Source organism: Hevea brasiliensis, chromosome 1 (genome assembly GCF_030052815.1).
Source record: "Hevea brasiliensis isolate MT/VB/25A 57/8 chromosome 1, ASM3005281v1, whole genome shotgun sequence".
NCBI classification, from domain to species: domain Eukaryota; kingdom Viridiplantae; phylum Streptophyta; class Magnoliopsida; order Malpighiales; family Euphorbiaceae; genus Hevea; species Hevea brasiliensis.
Window position 1 is genome coordinate 116697031 of NC_079493.1, and position 12438 is coordinate 116709468.

Sequence of the window (12438 nt, forward strand, 5' to 3'; positions counted from 1 at the left end):
CAAGGAAGAGGTGTAGGCAGCAGCTGAAGAGTCACTTTCACCTTCCACACCATTTTCAACCAAGATTTGCAGATTTCTTTCTTTCCTTACATTTTTCCTACATTTCTAGTATTTAGTTTCTTGTTTCTTAGCTTAGATTAAAGCTTTATTTCCATTTAAACTCAATATATATTGTAAGCATTATGGATAGTGAGTAGTTTATTTTGATTCTGGAGTAAGGGATATAATATTTGAGATATTTTGTGGATTTTGATTGGGTAATCCATATTTTGTGGTCTTAATGAGTTTTATTCATTTCTTGTGTGCTTAATGACATGCTTAGTGTAGGATCCCATTAAGTAATGTTCTTAATCCATGGTTGAGGCACCGAAAGGAGAAGGCCTTGTGATAGATAATTAAGAAATTGGACTTAATTAACTTAGATCTAGAAATAGACTAAGGATTAAGAGGATTCACAGATTAATTAAAGAACTTAATGGGTCTTAATTAACTCTAAGTCCACGAAAGTAGGATTAGATTGATTAAGGCACTCTTTGTCTCACTCGAAAGGGTATTCAAAGGATTTAAGAATTAATCTCCTTAAAACCCGTAAATTCTACAAGATTGGATAACCAATTTAAAATCCCAAAATAGCTCGAATATGAAATCCCGAACTCCGGAATCGCCTTTTTATCATGGTTAATTTCCAATCAAATTTAATTGCTTGCCATTTTAAATTTTGCCATACTTGAACTTGCTTATTTCAATTTGATGCAACTTTAGTTTAATTAATACATTGTTGGATAGATTATTAATTGTGCACATATAGATTTCATACTCCAATACCCATCAATTTATTACTTTAATTTCAAAAATAGTCCAAATTAGTTAGAACTTTTATATCAAAAATTCAATCATTAACACAACTCCTCGTGGGAACGATATCTTTTCTATATTACTTGTACGACCTGTGCACTTGCGGTAGGGCCACATCAGGTTTTTGACGCCGTTGCCGGGGAGTTGTTTGTTTAAGATTGAATTCTTGATTATTTTAGTTGTTTATAGTTTTATCTTTGTTATCTTTTCATTTTGTATTTGTTTGTTCTTTTTCAGGTACTTTTAATCTTTTATGAGAAGAGCTAGAAGCACAAGTGACACATCCTTATTGTTTAATCCTGAAATTGAGAAATTTTGTAAAGCCAACAAGAAAGAAACCAGAAAAAGAAAAGAAGCTTTGAGAGAAACTGAACTAGAAGCAGACATGGCTGATGAAAGAATTAGAATTGGTGGCGGTAATGCTGGAAATGATCGAAACAATGAAAATACAGCCCAAGGTGAAGAGGTTGTAAATGCTCATTTGCCTAGGGGAAGTATGATGGATCATGCTTTTCCTCGTTTTGATGACTTGAGAGAAAGCATAGCAAGACCAAGAATTGATGCAAATAGCTACAAGATGGATTTTAGAGTTCTTCAAATGATTCAGAATTCTCAATTTGGAGGACATCCTTCTGAAAATCCACACACACATCTGAAGAAGTTTACTATGATTTGTGATATGCAAAAACAACCTGGATTGTCTGATGATGCAGCAAGATTGAAGCTATTCCCATTCTCTTTGAAAGATAGAGCATTGGATTGGCTTGATTCTTTACCTCACAACTCCATCACAAATTGGGAGCAACTCACTGATGCATTTCTTGCACAATATTTTCCACCTGGAAAAACTCAAGAATTGAGGAATCAAATGACAGCTTTCAGACCAAGAGAAGATGAAACTCTCTATGAGTCATGGATGAGATGGAAGGAATTAGAGAGACAATGCCCACATCATGCCATTCCGAAATGGATGATAAACCAGAATTTTTACACAAATGTCACTCCTGCAATCAGAGGGATTATTGATGCTCAAACAGGAGGAGAATTTATTATGAAGCATGAAGATGAAGCTTATGAGCTATTGGAGAAAATTGCAAAGAACACTCATCTTTGGAGTAGTCCAAGAGGACCAGCTCCAACTCAAAGGAGGCAAGCTGCTGGAATGTATGATCTTGATCCATTCAACATGATTAATGCAAAGTTTGATGCACTTACAAATGTTTTGGCTAAGAAGATGGAAGATTTGAGTATGTTGGTTAGTTCATCATCATCATCTGGAAGTTCACAACAAGTGGCTTATGCAGAGGGAACTACCAGCTGTGGAGTAGACTATGGAGAACAAGCAGCATATGTTGGTAATTATGGAAACAAGCAAATGGGGAATTCCTACTCTCAAACTTATAATCCAAATTGGAGGAATCATCCCAACTTTTCATGGGGAAATCAGCAAGGTCAAGTTCCAAATCAGAATTTTCAACCACAGCAGCAACAAGGAATTCCATATCAGCAAAATAGGCAACCATTGCCTAATTTTCAGCAGAAAAATATGAATCCTCCACCAAAACAACAAGAACAAAGTTCCACCACAGAAGCTTTATTACAACAGATTCTTACTAACCAAAATAAGCATGATGAGGAGATGAGAGAGATGAAAGCAAGGCTGGAACAGATGCAAACACATAACAAAATGCTGGAAAATCAGATTGCACAACAAGCATCTTCCTCAAGTACCAAGTCTTTTGGAAAACTTCCAAGTCAACCAGAAAACCCAAGAGAGCAGTGTCAAGCTATTACTTTAAGAAGTGGGAAAGTTGTAAATAATGAGAAGAGTGAAAAAAAAGAGAAAAGTGAAAATAGTGAGAAGAGAGAAAATGAGAAAGAAACTGATGAGAGTGAAAAACAAGAGAGTGCAGAAAAATGTAAAGAGAAAATTGAAGAGAAGGAAGAGAAGTATATACCTCCAGAGCCTTACAAGCCACAGCTTCCCTTTCCACAAAGATTTCACAAAGCCAAGCTTGATAAGCAATTTGGGAAGTTCTTAGAGGTTTTGAAGAAGCTATATATAAATGTGCCTTTTATTGATGCTCTTTCACAAATGCCCTCTTATGCAAAATTCTTGAAAGAAATTCTCTCCAACAAGAGGAAACTTGAAGACCATGAAACTGTAGCTTTGACAGAAGAATGTAGTGCTATCCTCCAAAGGAAACTTCCTCCAAAGCTCAAGGATTCAGGGAGTTTTTCAATTCCATGCCACATTGGGGAATCATGTTCTACAAAAGCTTTATGTGATTTAGGGGCTAGTGTTAGCCTTATGCCCCTCTCCATTTATGAAAAGCTCAATATGGGAGATCTTAAACCAACCCACATTTCTCTTCAGTTAGCTGACAGATCAATTAAGTATCCTGAAGGGATTTTGGAGAATGTGCCTCTGAAGGTTGGAAAGTTCTATATACCTGTTGACTTTGTCATCTTGGACATGGAAGAGGATTCTAATATTCCAATTATCTTGGGAAGACCCTTTCTAGCTACAGCAGGAGCATTGATTGATGTTAAGGGAGAAAAATTGACTCTTAGAGTTGGTGAAGAGCAATTGGTTTTCAATATTAATAACACTATGAAGAAGCATCATTCTGAAGCTGATACTTGCTTGAGAGTTGATATTATTGATGAGCTGGTTGAAGAACACTTCAGAAAGAAATATCCAGAAGATCCACTTGAAAATTGTTTGGTTCATGAAGGAGGCATAGACTATGACAACCCTCATGTGGCTGCATATGCTCAACACTTAGAGGGTAGTCCACCATTCATTTCTGCTCCAGTTTTTCAACTCACACAAAAGGAAAAAGCAGAATCAAAGCAACCATCATTCAAGGAAGAAGATGCACCTAAGGTAGAACTTAAGCAACTTCCTTCTCAGCTCAGGTATGAATTTCTTGGCACCAATAACACTTATCCAGTAATTGTAAATGCAAATTTGAGTACCTTAGAGGCTGATAAGTTGTTAAGAGTGTTGAGGCAATTTAGGAAAGTTTTAGGGTACACCATAGATGACATTAAGGGAATAAGCCCACACTTTTGCATGCACAGAATCATTTTGGAAGAAAATTGTAAGTCATCTATTGAACATCAGAGGAGGTTGAACCCAAATATGAAAGAAGTTGTTAAAAAGGAAATTTTGAAGTTGCTTGATGCAGGGATCATATACCCTATCTCAGACAGTACTTGGGTGAGCCCAGTACATGTTGTCCCAAAAAAGGGTGGAATGACAGTGGTCAAAAATGAAAATAATGAATTAATTCCCACCAGAGCAGTGACTAGTTGGCGAATGTGCATAGATTACAGAAAATTAAATGTTACCACTAGAAAAGATCATTTTCCACTTCCCTTCATTGATCAGATGTTAGAAAGACTGGCTAGGCATTCTTATTTTTGCTATTTAGATGGATATTCAGGTTTTTTTCAAATCCTTATCCATCCAAATGATCAAGAGAAAACCACTTTTACTTGTCCATATGGAACCTTTGCTTATAGGAGGATGCCATTTGGGTTGTGTAATGCACCAGCCACTTTTCAAAGGTGCATGATGGCAATCTTCTCAGATTTCATTGAAGACATAATGGAGGTTTTTATGGACGATTTTTCTGTTTATGGATCTTCATTTGACATATGCTTGACTAACCTTTCTAAAGTTTTGCAGCGATGTGTAGATACTGACCTTGTGTTAAACTGGGAAAAGTGTTATTTCATGGTTCAGGAAGGGATAGTGCTTGGACATTTGGTGTCTAACAGAGGAATAGAGGTTGATAAAGCTAAAGTTGAAGTGATAGAGAAGATGGCTCCTCCTACCAATGTCAAAGGAATTCGAAGTTTTCTAGGACATCTTTGGGTTCTCTGACGCTTTATCAAGGATTTTTCTAAAATAGCTAAACCTTTGTCTAATTTGTTAAGTCATGACATACCATTTGTATTTGACCAAGAGTGTTTGGATGCCTTTTGCAGGTTGAAGCAAGCTCTTATCACTGCACTAATCATTCAACCACCTGATTGGAGCCTACCTTTTGAAATTATGTGTGATGCTAGCAACTATGCAATTGGAGCTGTTCTTGGTCAAAGAAAGGATAAAAAGGCTTATGCTATTTATTATGCTAGTAGAACACTGGATGAGGCTCAAACAAATTATGCAACAAATGAAAAGGAATTTTTAGCAATTGTCTTTGCATTGGAAAAGTTCAGACCTTATATTATTGACTCAAAGGTGGTTATATTTTCAAATCATGCAGCCATCAGGTATTTGCTCCGTAAAAAGGAGGCTAAACCTAGGCTCATTAGGTGGATTCTGATGCTACAAGAGTTTGACTTGGAGATTAGAGATAAGAAGGGAGCTGAAAATGTAGTTGCAGATAATCTTAGTAGGTTGAAATTGGATGATGAAGAATTGGATGAAATCCCTATTGATGAGTTTTTCTTAGATGAACAACTTTTCTCTCTTGTTGCTAAACTGCCTTGGTATGCAGACTTTGTGAATTATCTATCTTGTGGAGTTTTACCTCTAGGAATGACATGGCAACAAAAGAAAAAGTTTTTGCATGAGGTGAAGTTTTATAGATGGGATGATCCTTTACTCTTTAGGAGATGCTGTGATGGTTTAATAAGGAGATGTATTCCTGATGATGAGACACAGAGTATTATGCATCATTGCCATGCTTCTGATTATGGAGGACATTTTGGAATCTCTAAAACAGCTAGTAAAATTTTGCAAGCTGGTTTCTTTTGGCCAAATCTTTTTAAGGATGTGAGGAAATTTGTGTTAGAATGTGATAAATGCCAAAGGAGTGGAAATTTGTCAAAAAGAGATCAAATGCCCCTAAATGATATTCTTGAAGTGGAATTATTCGATGTTTGGGGAATAGATTTTATGGGGCCATTTCCTCCTTCATTTGGTAATAGATACATCCTAGTTGGAGTTGACTATGTGTCAAAGTGGGTGGAAGCTATTGCAACTCCAACTAATGATGCTAGAGTGGTAGTGAAATTCTTGAAGAAATTTGTCTTGAGTAGATTTGGAGCTCCTAGAGCTATAATTAGTGATGGTGGTTCACATTTTTGTAATAAGCAATTTGAGAGCTTAATGAGGAAGTATGGTGTAGTGCACAAGATAGCTACCCCATACCACCCTCAAACTTCAGGACAAGTTGAAATTTCTAACAGAGAGCTCAAACATATCTTGGAGAAAACAGTGAACAATTCTCGGAAAGATTGGTCTATCAAACTAGATGATGCTTTATGGGCATATAGGACTGCCTACAAAACCCCTATAAGAACTACTCCCTTTAGGTTGGTGTATGGTAAGTCTTGTCATTTACCTGTGGAGCTAGAACATAGAGCATATTGGGCCATTCAGACCTTGAATTTTGATCTTAAGCAAGCTGGTGAAAAGAGACTATTGCAACTTAATGAGCTTGAAGAATTGAGGATGGATGCTTATGAAAGTGCCCGTATTTACAAAGAAAGAACCAAAGTTTGGCATGATAAGCATCTTAGAAAAAAGGAATTCAAAGAGGGTGATTTAGTTTTATTGTTCAACTCAAGATTGAAATTGTTCCCTGGAAAACTTAAGTCAAGGTGGACTGGTCCATATAGAGTTTCTAAGGTTTTCCCTTATGGAGCAATTGAAATTTGGAGTGAAAAATCTGGGAATTTTAAGGTCAATGGGCATAGATTGAAACAGTACATAACTGGAGACCCAATAAAAGGAGCAAGCTGTTACAAGCTCTCCAATCCCTCACCTCTTTTCAGTGAAATTCATGAAAAGTCCAGCTAAGGACTATAAATTAGCCCTCTTGGGAGGCATCCCAAGTCCTTTTATTTTGCTTTTGCTGATTTACTTTTACTTTCATTACTTTTGTTTTTATCTTGAATCTCCCCAAATTCAATTTTTGACATTATTGAATTTTGTCCCTTGTAGATGTATTTCAATGAAGAAAGGCTGGTGAACTGCTGGGGAGTGAACCTTAACTGATATTTTATTCTTCAACACTCCCAAAAATTGATTGATTTTTGCTGCATAACCTGTGTAGGTCTGCTACCTAGTTTATGCAGAGAGGAAGAAGAAATTCTGCAGCAAAGAGGGTGTCTGCAGCAGATGACTTATGTTCTTGGTGAGGTTGGGTGTGTAACTTTTAAGTATATGTGCTTTTAATGTTAATATGATGGTAAGTGGGTCATCTTTGTAGTTTTGAGTTTATTTGGGGTGTGAGATTTAAGATGGACATGCTGCATTTTCTTGGCATGACTTGGGAAGTTCATCATTTGTAGATAAATGCAACTTTATGCAGATTTTACTGAGTTTTACTGTGCTAAATATTGATTTGCAGAATTTGAGTCAAAATGGCATGGGTCACAAATGCCTTTTATGCAGGATTCACTTTTACAAGCATGTGTTATGTAATTTTGATGGATTTTGTATATATTGTTGTGTTTTTGGTGATAATTTCTCATGATTTATGCTTAATAGAATTATATTTCTTCATTCTAGGGTATTTTTCACACTTGCAAATCATTTTCCATTGCAATCTCAATCTTGTTGAATTGTGCATAAGCAACTGCATAGCTTATGCAATCCTGCATAACCACAATTCTTGCCATTTTCATCTCTGTTGCAAACTGCATAAGGTAGTGCATAGCTTATGCAACTCTGCATAGCCACATTTTTGTCAAATTTCATACCTACCGAGACTTGCATAAGTGTGTGCATGACTTATGCACATTTGCATGACTTCAAATCCTGCATTTTCTCTCTCTGCCGAAGTCTGCATAAGGAGGGTGCATGACTTATGCACTTCCGCATAACCAGAAACTCTGAAATCCAAAATCTGCCGAGAGGTGCATAAGCAGAGTGCATGACTTATGCACCACTGCATAACCACCAACCCCAAAATTTCAAAACCTGCCGAGAGGTGCATAAGCAGAGTGCATGACTTATGCACAACTGCATAACCACCAACCCCAAATTTCAAAACTTGCCGAGACCTGCATAAGCAGAGTGCATGACTCATGCACAACTGCATGACCACAAACCCTGAAAATCAAAACCCACCGAAAAGTGCATAAGCAGAGTGCATAGCTTATGCACTTCCGCATGACCACTCTCCCTGAAAGTCAAAACTTGCCGAACAGTGCATAAGGACAGTGCATGACTTATGCACTTTTGCATGAGCTATTTCTCTGAAGTCCAAAACAAGCCGAAACTTGCATAAGTTAGTGCATAAGCTATGCACTCTTGCATAATCAGTTTTTCACACCTTTTTATCACCCACCGAAACATGCATAAGAGAGTGCATAAGTTATGCACAACTCACTTTTCACTTATGCAGTTTTTACACAAACCTTGTTCAAATCAAAATTTCTTTTCGGCAACCATTTTTTCCCACCTCCACTTCCCGACTTTTCTGTTCACGACGTCCTTCCACTTCCATTTCTCCCGGCATTTTCCCTCTTATTCTTCTCCACTCAACTTTCCGCCGCATTAACCCTAGCTACCATCTATACCTTTCATCTTCTCCCTCACCTCCTCCATCTTCACCATCGGGAACCATGGAGTCGCCTCCTCATTCTCCTCAAACTTCCCCTCTCCAGGTTTCGTTATTATCAATGCGACCTCCCAACCCCGATTCCCCTCAACAAGAAACACCTCCACCACCCTCCACAGCCACTTATAAATGAAAAATCAGGTTGAAATCTACCCGACCCATGGCCTCTGCACCTCCTCTCTCAAAGCGCAAAGAACCACCCACCACCCCAAGGTCAGAGCCTCCACCCAAAAAGCCAAAAACTTCAACCTCCACACCCTCTTCCAGCAAAAAGCAATTGTCAGCAACCTCACAGGTCTCAAAACTATCTTGGTCCCTTCCTGATGCAACTCACAAAGCAACATTTAAACGACTTAAGGAAAGGAAGGTGCAACCCACTAGGTATATTTCTGTGGACTCTCTCCAGTCACTTGGTTTATTTGACAATGTGGTTGCCTATCTTAATGGTATGGGTTGGATGGAATTTGTGCACAAGCAAGAAATTGTTTACCCAGCTTTAGTTTTGGAATTTATTTCCTCATTCTCTGCCACCCTGAAATTGCATGATGTAGATTTTAAGCCAACTATGAAATTTAGATGTTTGGGGCAAAATAGAGAGTTATCATTGGATCAATTTCATAGCATTCTTGGTTTTGCAATTGATGGGCTATTTAGAGAGCCATATACAGGGGTAGAGGTAGCAAACAAGGGTATTTGGAATGCTGCTCAGTTTTGGAGAATTATCATAAACCAACCTCAGACTTTTTCTGCTGGCAGATCAAAAACCTCTCAAATACTTGACCCTGCACTTAGGTTTATTCATAGACTGATTGCTAGCACTATTTTGGGCAGAGGATTAGTTACAGTCTTTGTGGGAAATCTGAATTATTCATGTTATGGTGTGCTTTTCACAAGGTCAAGGTTTCTCCTGGTTATTTCTTTTGTGAGCATGTGTTGCATATTGCCACCAAATCCATAGGTGACATTGTCTTGGGTGGGCTCATAACTGTTATAGCCAAGCATTTTGGTTTTAATCCTGAAGAGCACCCAATACCAGCACTTGTGGACACCTTATATTTTGATGTTGCACACCTATCCAAAACAGGGTTCAGTTTGCCACATTCTGACATTGCACAACCAGAAGCCCAACCTGTCCCATCAGTCCCACAACACTCTACTGAACCTACCCCACCCCCCTCAATCTGCACAGGACACCCCAGCAGCTTCTGCACAGCCCACACCTCCTACAGCTGAACCCTCCTCATCCACATACCCTCCTGCATTCAACACTAAAGCTTTATTCACCTATCTTGAAAGACTTAGTGATGATATATACTTTGTGGATAGGAAGCTTGACACTGGTCTTGATACCCTCAAGGATCGTCATGATCACCTATTTGACCTTGTCATGGAAACCAGGGACAAGCAGAAAGAATTGAAGGAGATGATGAAGAAACTCATGATTTTCCTGGGAATGCCACCTCCACCTCCATCACCTCCTCCAGCACCATCATTTCGACAGCAGCCAGATGCAACCAGCCCCTTAGCAACATCTATGGACAAGGGCAAAACAATAGAACTAGATTAGTTTTTGTTTTACTTTTGTTCAAACTTGTAGGACTTTTTCTTTGTACATATGTTCAAACAATTATAGTTTGTTTTGAATTCTGTTAGTTTGTTTTGAATTCTGTTTTTCTTAAAGTTCTATTGGATGGCCATTACATTAGTTTTTCATTGATTTTCACTGCCTTTACTGCCCTTTTGTGCATAATTGTCCATATATTGTATATTTTTGCATGCTTCTACTGGTGGTTGCACATTTTTCCTTACTAATCATCATGCAGTAGCTTTTGAATATACTGCACAGGCTGTGAATTCCCTTATGCAATTATTTTGCATAGCCTGTGCAGCCCTTTATGCCACTTATGCAGAACTGCACAGGCTGTAATCCCCTTATGCAAATGTCCTGCATAGCCTGTGCAGCCCTTATTGCCACTCATACAGAACCGCACGGCTTATGCACCCTACTTATGCACCTATTCTGGACAGCACTTTATTCTGCATAACCTGTGCAGCTTCTTATGCATTCCCATTATCTCTTGAATTCTCATCTGCTCTATACCAGGTAACCTTTTCTTTTTGCTCTTAACATTTCACAATTCCTGGTAATTACTATTTGCTTTGAGTTTTGATAATGCATTGCTTGAGACATTGAGGACAATGTCCAATTTTGAGTTTGGGGGTGCACATTTTGATTTTTGCTTCATTTTTTTTTCACATTTTGAGTATAGGAACTTCTCATCCCATTTCATTTACATATACTGTAAATATTTTACATATACATCCATACATACATATACATTACACATTTACACACACATTATACATCACTTAGAAATTGTACACAAATAGACAAATAGATTTCCTCCATTTAGTTAATGCATTACTCATTTTTAGGAATCATGCATCATGCATTAAAATCTTTTGTCAAATCCCTTGAGTATTGAAAATGTGCCTATGAGAGTGATTTGACTTACCTTTAGTTGGGTTTGTGGATTGAAAGTTTCCTAAGAGGTGCAAGGTTTTAAAATGTCTATCCCTTGCCTATATCTTCTTAGCCAAAAAGCTACCCAACTAGTCCTTTAGAGATTGAAATGTTTAGAGGGAGTTATTGGATATAAGGTAGTCAAATGATGTCTCACCAATCCTAGAACAAATTTTCTAAACCTTTCAAGGCGAAATACCAGCTTGTACTTGAAAAGAGAGATGATTAGGCATTCTTTGATTTAAACCTTCTCATTTTAAGCCTTTGGCCCTTTTCCTAATTAAATTGACCCTTGAAAACCCCTTTGAGCTTTTTGTCCCTAATTTTTCTTAAAACCCTTATTACTACCTAGCCAATGAACCAAACACTCCAACCCTTTTCATGAGAATAATTATTTACAACATTAGGTACATATATATATATATATATATATATATATATATATATATATATATATATATATAAAATTTAAAAAAAAAGAGAAAAAAAATATAATAAAAGGGAGAAGAAATGCTTGTCATCTTGTAAAAATGCTAGTATATGTGCTTTTCACCATTGTCATTCAAAATAAAAGAAATCCACCCAAAGTATTAAAAGAAATGAGTTTGGGGGTGGCAAATTTTAGGGACAATCATCAAAAGAAAATGAATCAAAATGTTCCTCCATTTTTATGTGTTTTGTAAACTATGCTAGCACTTGACAATTCTCATTGTGTATTTCTCTCCCCCATATATATATAAAAAAAAAAGAGAAAAAAAATATATATAATAAAATAATAAGTGTACCTTATGTTTCAAAAATTGAAAATATTCTCATGCTTTGAATCCTTTTTACCCATCTTTCTTCTTAGCCTCATTTTGAACCCCATGGCCCCATTACATCTCTAAAAAGACCTTTGATCTCTTGATAGTACTTGCTACATTAGTGGAGATAGGAGTAGGGAATTTGCCTATGGGATTGGAAAAATTATCTATTCATTCATTCAATTCCATCATTCTATATAGAGACACTTTGCCTATTGATTGTCCAAGAATTCCTTTTGAGCATAACTCTCTCTTTTGATTGGTTGGTTTGGGGATTTTGAATGATAATTGACTTGATGGCTAAGCGGTGAAAGCTTGGATAAGCATTAAATTCTTTGCATTTTGAAGGATGGGTATATGGATTGCTGGTATGGCTGAAGGTGTGTTAAGTTACTTTAATAGGTGATTTTCATAGCTCTTTGGATAAGGCACCCCTAAAAATTTTGCATTACATTTTAAAGTTTGCTTGAGGACAAGCAAAAGCTTGAGTTTGGGGGTATTTGATGCATACATTTTGCATAGTCATTTAGGTCTAATTTCATAGCCATTTTATTTTATTATTAGTTATTTTTAGCTAATTTCATTAGTTATTTAGTTAGTTTTTCATAATTGTCAATTTTGGATTAATTTGTAATTTTTACTTTGTTTTGTAGGAAAAATGGTGTTT

General features: G+C 37.0%; 1 non-coding gene across 1 annotated transcript; it reads right to left on the reverse strand.

Annotated features, from left to right (window-relative positions):
• Positions 1 to 1708: 1708 nt before the first annotated feature.
• LOC131169650 (small nucleolar RNA R71) lies at positions 1709 to 1815 on the reverse strand. The gene has a single exon (XR_009140539.1). It is a non-coding gene; the product is annotated as a small nucleolar RNA R71 (small nucleolar RNA).
• Between the last annotated feature and the right edge of the window lie 10623 nt (positions 1816 to 12438).